Raw genomic sequence first — 12,500 nt, 5'->3', positions numbered from 1 at the left:
TTCCTTCAAAGAGACCGTGCAAGGTCGTTCTCAAGCCAACCTCGCCCGTCGCCTGGCGAGGATTAGGACATCTCGTTCTAACAAACAAAAAAAGCGATCTGGGAAATCAGTTTCAGCAAACAGCGTGCAAACCGCAATCGGTGCTTCTTGGTATCAAACCAAGAGTGGTTTATCACACTTCCTACGAAAGAAGTCCACAGGGCAATTCAAAAAAAGGAATACTGCAACCATAAATATGAAATAATCCGATGCAAATTCAGATTTTCTGAAGATCAGCACCTCATTAAATAAACTCAAAAAGGTTGCCATGCAAACCATGCACTCCCTCGTCTACTCCATGGGCTTCCCTGTCAGACCATTCCATCCATGGCTCACACTATTCCACCCGAGCCTTGAGTGATAGGCAGAAAGGCTGTGGAGTGATATGGAGGCACCATGGTCCCTCACCTGCGGAGGCCGAGGTGCTGAAGGGTTACTGGGGGAGAGGGCAGTGGGCGGCTGGGGGGAGCCCGGACTGTTGGTGCTGCTGCTGGTGGCCGTGGCCGTGGTGGTGGAGCTGAACGGGTTGGGGAAACCTGGAACACACAGGGGGACGGTTGGATAACGGCAGGGTTAAAGGTGACATATTATACCACCGTGAGACGGTTAGCCATTGCAAACCGTTTTGAAAATCGGCCTCGTCTGACATCACAAGTGGGCGTGTCCACCTAGACGTATGATGAGGCTAATCACACTCACACCTGGTGGTATAATGGGTCAACTTTAAACCCGATACTTACTGCGGCACACATCCGCAAAAAGGACGTCTATAGCGCCTGCTCATGGTTTGTATCATTCATCATAAGAACTGTGAACACAGGTGGAGAGTGTGCGCACAGACCAGGGTTTGGTAGTGGAGGTGTAGAGTAAGGTGTTGGGGTTAGGGGATAGGTGATGGGGTTTAGGTGTTGCTGGAGCTACCTACTTGCAAAGGTTTGCGAACCGGGCCCTGCATCGACACCGGGAGAGCTGGGGACGAACAGGAGAGTGATAGAGGAGTGAGGAAAGTCATGATAATAATGATGATGATCGAGAGTTAAGGTGATTTATTTAATGTGTTTTACGGTTATTTACTGATACTGTATTTGTACCTGGCAGGAGTAGAGCTGGACGAGAGCCTGTTTCCAAAGAGGGCGTTGTACTGCGGCGGGCCACTAGATGGTGCTAAACTCAAACAGAAGAAAAAAAAAATCACGGCAATGCATTTTTTGAAAATCTAGCACGATCATTTTCAAGTGTGTTATTATAGGTCTCACGGGTAGGGCAGGTAGGCTACACTGTACTTTAATTAAAAAAACGGTATACATGTATACTATATGCTTTAATCTCTGTGCCAATGAGAGTCATCTCATATGTACTATTCTGAATTTGTCATAGGGATAAAAACATAATCTAGCACAGTTGTGCATGCCGCGCTCCCTGGTGTAAGCAAAACAGTCCAAAGACGTAATAGTGGCAGGGTCTTTCTGAACAAATAGATTGTGCAATGAGCAGAAAATCACAAAGGGGATAATTCACCCCCTGAAAGCCTTGGCATTTTCAACAAGGGCATTATGCAACTAGGTTGAGCTGACCGTGACGCACACATGCGCGCACACATGCGCGCACACACACACACACACACACACACACACACACACACACACACACACACACACAACACACACACACACACACACACACACACACACACACACACACACACACTCGCTCTCAAACTGTCATAACCTACTTCTTCGTCTCCCAACAGAGAATGAGAGCAATATAAATCAACACTTTTCTTTCTAAGCTTTGACCATAAATTGATCACACTGCACCCGAATTAGACAAGAAAAAAACTAAAACTCTTCTCCGTGCTCATACTGGCAACAATGACTTATTCTCATTGTTCTCCAATTGCGTATTCACAGAATAGAGATTGAATTCTTCCATGTTTGTATTCTGAACCGTATTGCATAAATCGGAGCCAATCAAAACAGAGGTGTGCCCTGAATGACCCAATCGTATTTCACCAAGGGGGGGCGGGGGGGCAGCGTATCGTAGCCTTAGCCAAACCGATTGGCTACGGCCCCGGACGCAAACACAAACAAGATGGCCTTGTGTCCATGTGAACACAAGGGAGTTCTTGTGTGTGTGTTCATGCATGACACTCACCACAACCCCATAACAACCCATCGCACACTCACACACAACTCCTTACGGCCGCGGGGCAGGGGGCGGGGGCGGGGCCGGGGCCAGGGGCGGGGCCAGGGGCGGGGCCGGTGGCGGGGCCGGGCAGGGGCTCGCCGAACACGCTGTCCAGATGCGACACGGCGGCGTACTTGTCCTGCGAGCGGTCGCCGGGCGGGGGCGGCCCCGACGGCGGCGGCTGCTGCTGCTGGGGGGGGAGCTGGGGCGGGTGCTGCTGGGACAGGCTGTGGGACTGGGCGTGGTTGTGGTTGTGGGCGTGGCTGTGGGCGTGGCCCCGGCCGCCCTGGGATACGCCGGGCGGGGGGTGGGCGTGGCCCAGACCGCCAAAGTCCACGCTGAGAGACTTGGGGAAGGCTCTGAAGGGCCCCCCTGTGGCCCGGACCCCGGCACCATGCGGCCTGGATCGAGGAAAACGGCAACATAAGAAGAGGAGAAAGACGATGACGGATTGGGCGGGTGGAGGGTCGTGATCGGCCGATTGAAGCCGTGAGACGTGTTACAGTTGTGGTTTTTGAGTGACTCCCTCATCACAATGCCAAGACACACCTCTAGTGGCCTAGCGACCGCTCTGTCACAAATGTTATTGGTCTACTCAAAATTTGCGTAATTTCTATGAAAATATCTACGTCAAAGAAAGAAAGGCAAGAAACTGTCAGAGCATAAAGAGGCATAAAACCCAGAGAGATAAAGGAGCCGTTATCTCATGCTTGTCTTGCGAGCTATCGTGTGCGTGTGTGTGTGCGCGTACGCGTGTGTGTGTGTGTGTGCGCGTATGTGTGTGTGTGTGTGTGTGTGTGTGTGTGTGTGTGTGTGTGTGTGTGTGTGTGTGTGTGTGTGTGTGTGTGTGTGTGTGTGTGTGTGTGTGTGTGTGTGCGCGTATGCGTGCGTGTGTGTGTGTGTGTGTGTGCGTGTTATTAGGTTAGCGATGCCGCTAAGCGATGATCACATGCTTTCTTAATGGTCCCCAGCGATAGCGCCCAATCCGAAGCGGGGGCCAAGGCTGCGAGGCAGAGCAGGCAGAGGTCTTGGGGAACGATGACATCCGTGCGTTAATCACATTACAGGGGGCAGGGGGAGTCCGGGAGAACACGGTTGGTTACAGTCCTAGTGGCTTAGGGCGGGGGGGGGGGGGGGGTTGAAGCAGAAGCTGTGTACAAACAAAACAGCCACAGAGCATGCGATTAAACAGCTAATACGGATTGAACCCCCTCCAACTCCCTCCCCAGTGAGGCTCGCAGGGGGGGGGGGGGGGGGGGGGTGGGGGGGGGACCAGAAGAAAGCGACAATCTAATACTGGTTTTGAGTTGTGGGGCATGTCGAGGACTCAGAGTGGAGAGCCGAAGATTGAGAGCCGAAGATGGAGAACAGAGACGGGGACTAGATGTTATCTCGAGTCGGGCGGCGTTGGAGAGTCATGCTCGCATTGTTGCTACAACGCCTTTTTTTTTCCCAGTATGGAGAAGCGTGCCTTATGATAATACGTGTCTGTGTGTGTCCAGGGGGAAGGTCTACGGTTCTTTTTGCGGTGAATCCTGCTGCCCTATATAGCCTCGTTTCGAGGGCCCTCAACGCGCCGTGTGAAATATCACTGGGCGTTCGCCGGGAGGTACGGCCCCGGCTATCGGCCAAAAATAGCGCCTCTTCAAACCCGTTCCCATTCTCCTCGGAGGATTCCAGGTGCAAATGTGTTTCCCTCTCCTTGACCTCTCCTTCAGGCTTCCCCCTCCCCATTCCCAGTTGGACGTCGATGCGAGTTTTGTATCAATAATCATAAAATAAAAAAGTTTAACTCTTGTCGGAGTGTGAAGTGTGGCAAGCGACGATGATGGTCAGATAGCATTCTGACACATGGCTCTGGGTTCGCCCCAGAAAACGTCTCTCTTTCAACACGTCCCTGTCCAATGACATGGCCCAAAAGTCCTGCAGCACTTAAGGCTTATCGGGCCAACGGACACCACATCGATCGTGAATGCTACAGCCATGTACCGCTTCCACCACACCCTAGTATGCATCGGCCGGCACCACGCCTTACCTAAAGTGAAGTGGTTTTTGAAAGTGCTACTGGCTATGGAGATGGAGAGAAGAAGAGAGAAATAAGGATAGAAAAACAAAGACAGAACAAAGAAGGAGATACAGTGAAAGGAAAGCACAGAGGAAATACATTACGAGAGCAACAGTTTTCAAGAAACGGATGTGATATCCGATGTCTCGTACTTTCACGGCAACTTAGTTATGGGCAATCACTTATTAACCATTTCACCTAAGAAAAATAAGTCCACTTTACACCAGCAGCCAATGGGAAGCTGGAGGGTCTTTTAAGTGACAGACCTGAGGGCCGTGGGAGAGCCGGGAAGGAGGGGGGCGTGGCCTTGGCCCCCAGGGCAGAAGACAGGGAGCCGGGTCGCTGCCTCTCGATACCACACAGGCCTGGTTCTGAGTCACATGGAGATAGTACAAGTGGTGTTAGAGGCTGCATTCCATCTGGCTCACTCCTGTGCCACTCCTTCCCTCACTCCCTACACCCTACTCCCTACGCATCGAGCCCTATATAGCTGGGCATCACGTGGATGCCATAAACTCTTAGGCACGTGTTAAATGTCCCCTTGCGACAGCTCATTTACATCAGGAACCCGTGTGTGCCGACCCTCTCTATCGGATGAACCAGATGACATTGAAGTCCGCAATGCATCATAGGATACAGCGAGGAAATAAGTGGGATCAGTTGTACACTTATTTTTGGGCGCATTATGGGAATTGAGTCGTGCACTATATCAGGGAACCAGATTTGCACACACACGTCTCAAACAACACTACAAATTGGTGTCACTCTAAATGGTGCACTATGTAACATCATGAGATACACTTGGGTCCACGACTACTTTTAAACCTCTGTGATAAAGACCTATGGAGACACCTGGAATGCTTTTAGTGAAAGAGAGGGAGAGTGCACGGTGCTTTAATACGGGTGGTCAATAAAAAATACATGGCATGGATTCTTCCTTAAAGAAATATTCAAGCCCAGAGCTGGTGATAATACGAAAATGTTGTATTACTCAATCATTCATCACCGATGAGCGGTGGGTCCAAAGATAGGAATGGTTACTTGGTGGTTTCGTTTTAGCGTCAGCCCCCCCCCCCCCCCCCCCTCGAGTCACCCCAGAGCTCACCTTTCAGGGGAGGGTCTCTGAAGCTCTGGGAGCGCGAGGGGAGGCGGGCCGTGAACGCGTCTGCACGCATGTCGGCGGGCGAGATGGTGGGCGCTCGATCCCAGGGTGGCAGCTGGGCCTGGGACTGCAGGGCGTACGAGAGAGAGAGAGAGAGAGAGAGAGAGAGAGAGAGAGAGAGAGAGAGAGACAGAGGTAAGAGAAGGTTGAGTAGACACAAAGGATGTAGCAGGGGGAGTCTCTTTCATGCTTTTGTCAATAATTCATAAGCATTTGCTTTGATGTCCAGTCTACCTGGGCTCCCCTCTATCTCACCCTTTTGGTATTTCAATCCCTCCCTGTCTTACACACACACTCTCTGCGTCTTACACACTCTCTCTCTTCACTGCACTGGTGCAGTCCAAAACGGTCTGAGCCAGAACAACATTCTAGCCTCTGTTTTTTTTATTCAACGACTCTCTCTGTAGAAATAAGACATCTGCAAGATTAGCTGTATGCCATGTCAATAGTATAATTGAGAAGAGATAGATGTCAGAAGATTAGGTAGGTTGACTCTTCTCTCTCTCCCCTTCTCTCTCTCTCCTCTCTCTCTCTCTCTATCTCTCTCTCTCTCTCCTCTCTCTATCTCTCTCTCTCTCTCTCTCTCTCTCTCTCTCTCTCTCTCTCTCTCTCTCTCCTCTCTCTCTCTCTCTCTCTCTCTCTGCTCTCTCTCTCATATATCATCCTTCTTATCCTTGGCACAGCACCATGCTTTATATTAAATAATCTCTGCACTTGCGTCTCGCTCAGCCACTTCCGTCTCCTCTGTCTCTCTACCACCCTCTATTCCTCTGCATGCCGTGTTGATATGATATTTGCGGTTTGTGCGTATGCCTTTCTGGTGTGTCCGCACCCCGCGGGCATATTAATGTATTTGCATGATGCATTTATGCACGTCTGTTTGTGAATGTGCGTTAAGGTGTACATGAAAGTATTCATAATTGATGTGTGTATCGACGTGTTTCGACATGTGTTTACAAGTGTAAATTACATGTATGCAACGTTTTTAAGTGTACGTAAATGAATAGGTTTGTGATGTGAACCTGTGTTATAAATATATACAGGTTCAGATGTATGTTTATATGGCGTGGCAATCTCTGCTCTTAGCCATGACTTTTGCATAAGCCTTACCCTATGCATATATATATATATATATATATATATATATATATATATATGCATAGGGTAAGGCTTAATATATATATGCATAGGGTAACACATTATACATCAGATGATGTATAATGTGTATGAACACATTATGGTGTAACGCTGCAGGTTACCGACCACTAGAGACCTGGCTGGTCTGGCGTTGGGGAGCATGCTATGGGCAGTGGTCTGGCTTGCGACCGGACCACTGTGAGGGGGGGGCACGGCCTGGACTCCAGGGCTCCACGGACCCTCCAGGTCTCTCCGACCCTTACTTTTGGAAAAATGCCTTGGAGAGAGAGGGGGAGAGAGGGGAGAGAGAGAGCGAGAGAGAGGGGAGGAATGTTAGTGTGGGGTCCAAAACTGCTAAACCAAATACAGTACACTATTGTATTGTTTCCATTACCGACATAGACAACATAATTGTCCTACTAAATTATGCAGTTTGTCTAGATACATTATGTTTGCATTGAGTATTTCTCCATGGGAGACCATCTCAATGCAGTCTGAATCTCCGGATCCAATACTAGTTACAGTATAATTGTTTGACAGCTAGACGCTATAATTTACGTGTAATTTGTTGCAAATAGCATTAGAATCCATCAGCTATTATCAATGAGTGATGCACTGTCAGAATATATACTTTCAAGTTGACGGCTATGTGCCTGAATTAAACTATTTCGATTTTAGACGGTTTCTGGGCTCGTTTCTGACCAATCAGGAAATCCTTTCTGTGGTTGGTTTTGGTAACCAATCTTGCCTGTCAATCAGAGTTTCCTGACCATGCACACACTTCTCAGTGGCAGAGGAGGTGGAAGGGACGACAACGTTTCATCAGAGTCTTGCTCTATTCTACCCAATCGTACAGACAGAGCCTAACCGACAGCAGCATTTAAGGAGTCTGATAGGGGTTAGGTTATCTTGCTGAAGGATGTCAAGGGTTAGGCTTCAGACATTGCGAGATACAACCCAGTGCTAGCAGCTGGGAGTCCAACCCCTAACCTGCCTCCAATGCTTCCAGACACAGATTTAAACCCGGCTACTGTATGCAGCAGAACCTAACAGTAGGTAGGAGGTTAAGGGAAACCGTGGCAGAGGAAAACCTCCTCCTCACCATTTCTTCTTCTCACTATTTGCCTGGAGGAACTCCCTTGAACTTGTGTGAGTCCCGGGTGTCCGAACAGCCGTCCGCCTTTGGGTCAAACAGGCAGAGCCAGGTCCTTCTACCCACCTGGAGCACACGCACACGCACACACACACACACACACACACCACACACACACACACACACACACACACACAAGGTTAGGTATTTGAATTACCGTAGCCAACGGGCTACTTATTCACTTATATAGGTCACTTATTGACAAGCACGTAGTGACGGCTAGAATGTTGTTAATGATGATGATGATGACGACGATGATGAGAGACAACATAAATACCGCCATCTTGTCAGCCTACAGCCCCACCACTGACTCAAGCAGCAGTATTGAATGAGTGGCGTATGAATCACAACTGTTGTGCTGTCTGCCTGTGCATCAATCTGTACCCTCTGCATGATAAGCTTGTGATTAAGTGGGATGCACAGACATGCACACACACACACACACACACACACACACACACACACACACACACACACACACACACACACACACACACACACACAACACACACACACACACACACACACACACACAATAGAATAGCAGAAAGGGAATTCTATTGTGAAGGGTATTCTATTGAAAGAAGCTCTGCACCAGAATCTATGATTATGACAACCATATCATGATAGCAGAATAGATGTATAAAGATATAAATTATATATATCAGTGGGTAATAAACAAAAATTATGATTTGAGCTCGCCATAGCAAGTCCCTAGAGAGCACCTCAAAGCTCTTTACTCTTTACTTGAGCCTGCTTGTCACTCACCTCATTGCCATGGTTTTGGAGGATATTCCACTTCCTGTTGGGAGAAGGTTGTCATGGAGATGGACTTGACTCTATGGGGAGGGTTCAAGCCTCTCTGAGAGAACAGATGATAGTGAATATAACATTTTGGGGGAGATCGGAGCATTATTTTTGCGGATAATTTTGTATTTACTAGTGCAAACAATCAAGATCTGTGGTAAGTGAAGCATTCAGGCATTTCAACTTTGGGAAATTTGGGAGAGGTGGTTCTTGTGCGTGTGGATATTGCAACAGGGTTGTGTGACAACCGCAACAAACTTGAACATTGTCATTAAAAACCAAAAAAAACAATAACAATATATATACATTTCATCAAATCCAATGCTTCGTTCTATTTGTGTGAGCGAAAGAATACTGCCCAGTCCAGTGGGAATATACAACTGTGCAAACCAGAGTGCGTAAGCTTGCCTCAAAGTACTTTAAATCCCCGTGTTGAGGTGGGCGGTGCTAGCATGCACTACACAAATTGTGGCGACAACACGTAAGGGTACGGATAACCCCCAAAGAGAGGCCACGAGGCAACCCTTTGACGAAAGGAAAATTCATGACGGAATGAAAACGCAACACAGGCGGCTAAACTGGCGCACACGCCTGGAGATAACCAAGAAGTAGCGGTCTGTTCATAATGGGCTGTATCCAGGGGAAATGCACCGCAGAGGGGAACAGAGAGACCGATACACTGCGTAAATCCATCTTGTGCACACAGCCCTTCGGTTAAGGGAAATACACAATCATTCAACCTCGACCTGCAATGACGCTTAAAGTAAACACAATCATAGTCCATATTTGGTTTGAAGGGTTAAACCGGTTGTTTATTGCATATCATGCATGGCGTACCCTGGCCGAGTAAATCGGACTAAAATATTACAATAACCATAAAGAGAGGCACATCGCTGCCCTGGTCAATACAGTCATGCTTATTATTGAAATGACGGGTCGTCCATGCACGGTACTTACAGCATTCCAGAGCAGGAGGTGCACACGAAGCAGCCCACGGTGATGTTGATGTAAGTGACCCCGGGCTGGCTGCACTCGAAGCAGTGTCTGTTTACTCCCGACTGAGCGAGCTCCCGTACCTTGCGAGCGCATATCTCCTGATTGTCCCGGTGTTTGCGGTTTGACATTATGGTTCCAGTGGATCAGCCGCCTCGTCTTCTTCGTCCTGGCAAGAGACACGAGTGGCCCTGCCTTCGCCTTTGCCTGCTGTCGAGATAGCCAACACCTCGGCTGTCTTCCTAGCCTCTCGTATTTCTCCGTTTTACTACAGGGTACCTCACGTCCGCATTATGAAACCGATTATGCGGCTTGCGTTCACACTACCCACGGACAGACTGGCAGTAGAGTAGGCCTACATGTGGATTAGGATTTTTTTTTTTACGTAGGCAGATATAAGACCTACTGTCTGTCAAATTGTCCCACGTTGTTGAACGTTTCAACGTATTTATTTACCCCATGTTTCCGTCGGGTTTTCCGTTATCTCCTTCGAAAAAGAAAAATATTTAATCCCTCGCGCTCTTAAAAACCCTCACTTGTTCGGTGTGCTCGTACTCCCTGTCTGCGTGCAGCCCAGGCCTACCCACGCACACACACCCCCTTTTTGGCACAGGACAGCGCCCGCGCCACTACCTCCCTGTCACCGTCTTGGAATTCCAGAAACTATAGGAAAGACAATTCTCCCTATCAATAACGGGGCTTGGAACGCATTTTATAACGGGGAGGGACGAGCTACCTAACTCTGTTTGGTTTTTAGGACATCTCAGCGATTGAGAGATTTGGCTTGATGCTTCCAAATTGTTAATGATTGATTATTGTCATCTCTATTTGACAAACTGGATTCAAGAATAAATACGTTTTTACGTGACAGCGGCGCAGCAAGGACTCGGTTGTAATGTTTTAGTTAAAAGTTGCTTTACATAAACCAAACATGTGGAGACAGTTAGTCCAGAGACTGAGTAACTGAAGAAAATACCAACAGCCAAACCCAACAAACCCATTTTCCTGTAGTAACACCATTTGGACAGCAGATGGAGCCACTCCCCCCTTGTACTATAATGTATCATCTACAATCCAGTGTACTTCTATGTTTTGGTGTGCCCTTTGAAGAGTTTTTGTTCATGTTTATGTGTGCATGGTCCCGTACAAACGCTTTTCTGCACGTACAGAGTATGCCTATTTGTGGAAACGTAGAGAGATGTTTCTGAAACCACCTTAATTACAGTCAGAACAGAAACCACAGGCTAGCTGCACTAAAGCCCTGCCTTGGCTATTCATTTTCTCTTGCTTAAGACTGTTTTGTAACCTGTGTGTCTGTGCGTGAGTGTGTATTGTGGACGACGAATCTTATGCAAAAGCAGGTTGCCAAACAAGTATACACGCCCAAAACAGTCTCGTTAATAACGTTGACTTTTACAGGATGACCCATTTCGGATCTTCCACCTAAAAACGGACAACATGAACATTAAAACCCCATAAAAGGTGCATGTATTCATGGCTTGCCAAACAAATAGAGCCTATGCAGAGAGGTTACAATAAAGTGCATATAACAGAAACACGGCACAACTGTCTCACTACACACTCTCACTAATGGTCGCGATCACACAACAATGGAACTACACACAATTAACACACAACCAATAAAGACCCCAAACCCGTTGACCCCACTTATCCAAACAACTACCAAAAGGACGACAAAGCCTCTTTGGTCAACATGCAACCTGGCTACCCAGAATCCCCTGTACGACCCCGAAGGAGTCGCCACAATATATTTTGTAATTAAATTTAGCTGCATGAATAAACCGAACCTAGCTGTCTGTAAGATGAAAAATCTTAAAATGTATACATAGTCTAATATAGTTCCTATTCCATTCCACAACATGGCTTTGAGTCACGGGCATGTAACCCGGAAATGAGCTGGAGGATGGACGGGTTGAACGAGAGACTACAGAAACGGAGAGAGCGAGAGGAGACGTTACGGCGCGCGGCTTGTCAAGACGGATACTAAAGCACCCCGGGGGGTCTCAGTAGAGATGCGGATTTGTTAACATTCAATGCAGAACAACCATCAATGAAGAAGACCGTTTCATATTTTTCCTGAAACTTATTTTTTTGTTGTTCTTTAACCGTGAGGGGGACGCACGACGATGTACGACCCGGAGGGCGAACTATTTTTGCGCTTCAATAAGTGAAGACCTGCCGCATCCAGACACGACAGGCCAATGTCTTTTTCCGTTTGGGCTAACTTTACCACACATGTTGTGTACGTCCGCATACTCCTAGCCTCATTTATTTGAAAATAAGGGTGCGGGGAGATCCAAGAATACACTGTGTGCTACTTGCGAAAAATATGAAGTGAAGAGGGCAATATGCAAGTTATTTCACTTTACTCTGGTGTGTGGCGGATTACTTAACTACCGACGAGTCATCTGTGGCCGCTGATCACTGCCCGGGCGGATCTCCCTCCAGGACCCAGAACGACAACATTGAATGTCTTTGTGACATCCGCCACTTGGAAGAATGACAGTCACACTAGACTTTGAAGAGTGCCTCAAAGACTCACCTCGCTTCAGGTAAGACACATCACAGGGATCACGCTTTCATTTTAAAATATAAAATGACCAATACATTGGCTAGCCTACATATATAGCCAAATAATAATAACAATACAAAAAGCTGGAAAACAGTAAAATGCAAGGAAATATTGTCATTGAATAGTGGTTGATTGAGTTAGTGTTGAATTGAGTTAGTGTTATTGTGGTGAATTAGTCCCATTCCACCCTCTTCTGGGAGGGTTCCACTGCTGATCACCTCTGTAAGGTCACAGGTCACATAGTATCTTGCTTGGCAAACTGAAGTGTGAACTGGAGATTTGAATGGACGACTCATGGACTTAATGTCCAACATATTAATAAAGAGCCTGACTTCAACGAGGGCAATCACAAGTGCACAATGCA

General features: G+C 47.7%; 2 pseudogenes; one reads left to right on the top strand and one right to left on the bottom strand.

Annotated features, from left to right (window-relative positions):
• The window catches only part of LOC130369799 (arf-GAP domain and FG repeat-containing protein 2-like), a 13,537-nt pseudogene extending 1,848 nt beyond the window's left edge, over positions 1-11,689 (bottom strand).
• Positions 11,330-12,500, top strand: part of LOC130369838 (arf-GAP with coiled-coil, ANK repeat and PH domain-containing protein 1-like) — a 24,200-nt pseudogene continuing 23,029 nt past the window's right edge.

Source organism: Gadus chalcogrammus, chromosome 17 (genome assembly GCF_026213295.1).
Source record: "Gadus chalcogrammus isolate NIFS_2021 chromosome 17, NIFS_Gcha_1.0, whole genome shotgun sequence".
NCBI lineage: Eukaryota > Metazoa > Chordata > Actinopteri > Gadiformes > Gadidae > Gadus > Gadus chalcogrammus.
Note: the sequence above shows the minus strand (reverse complement) of the source record. Positions and strands in the feature narration are given on the sequence as shown.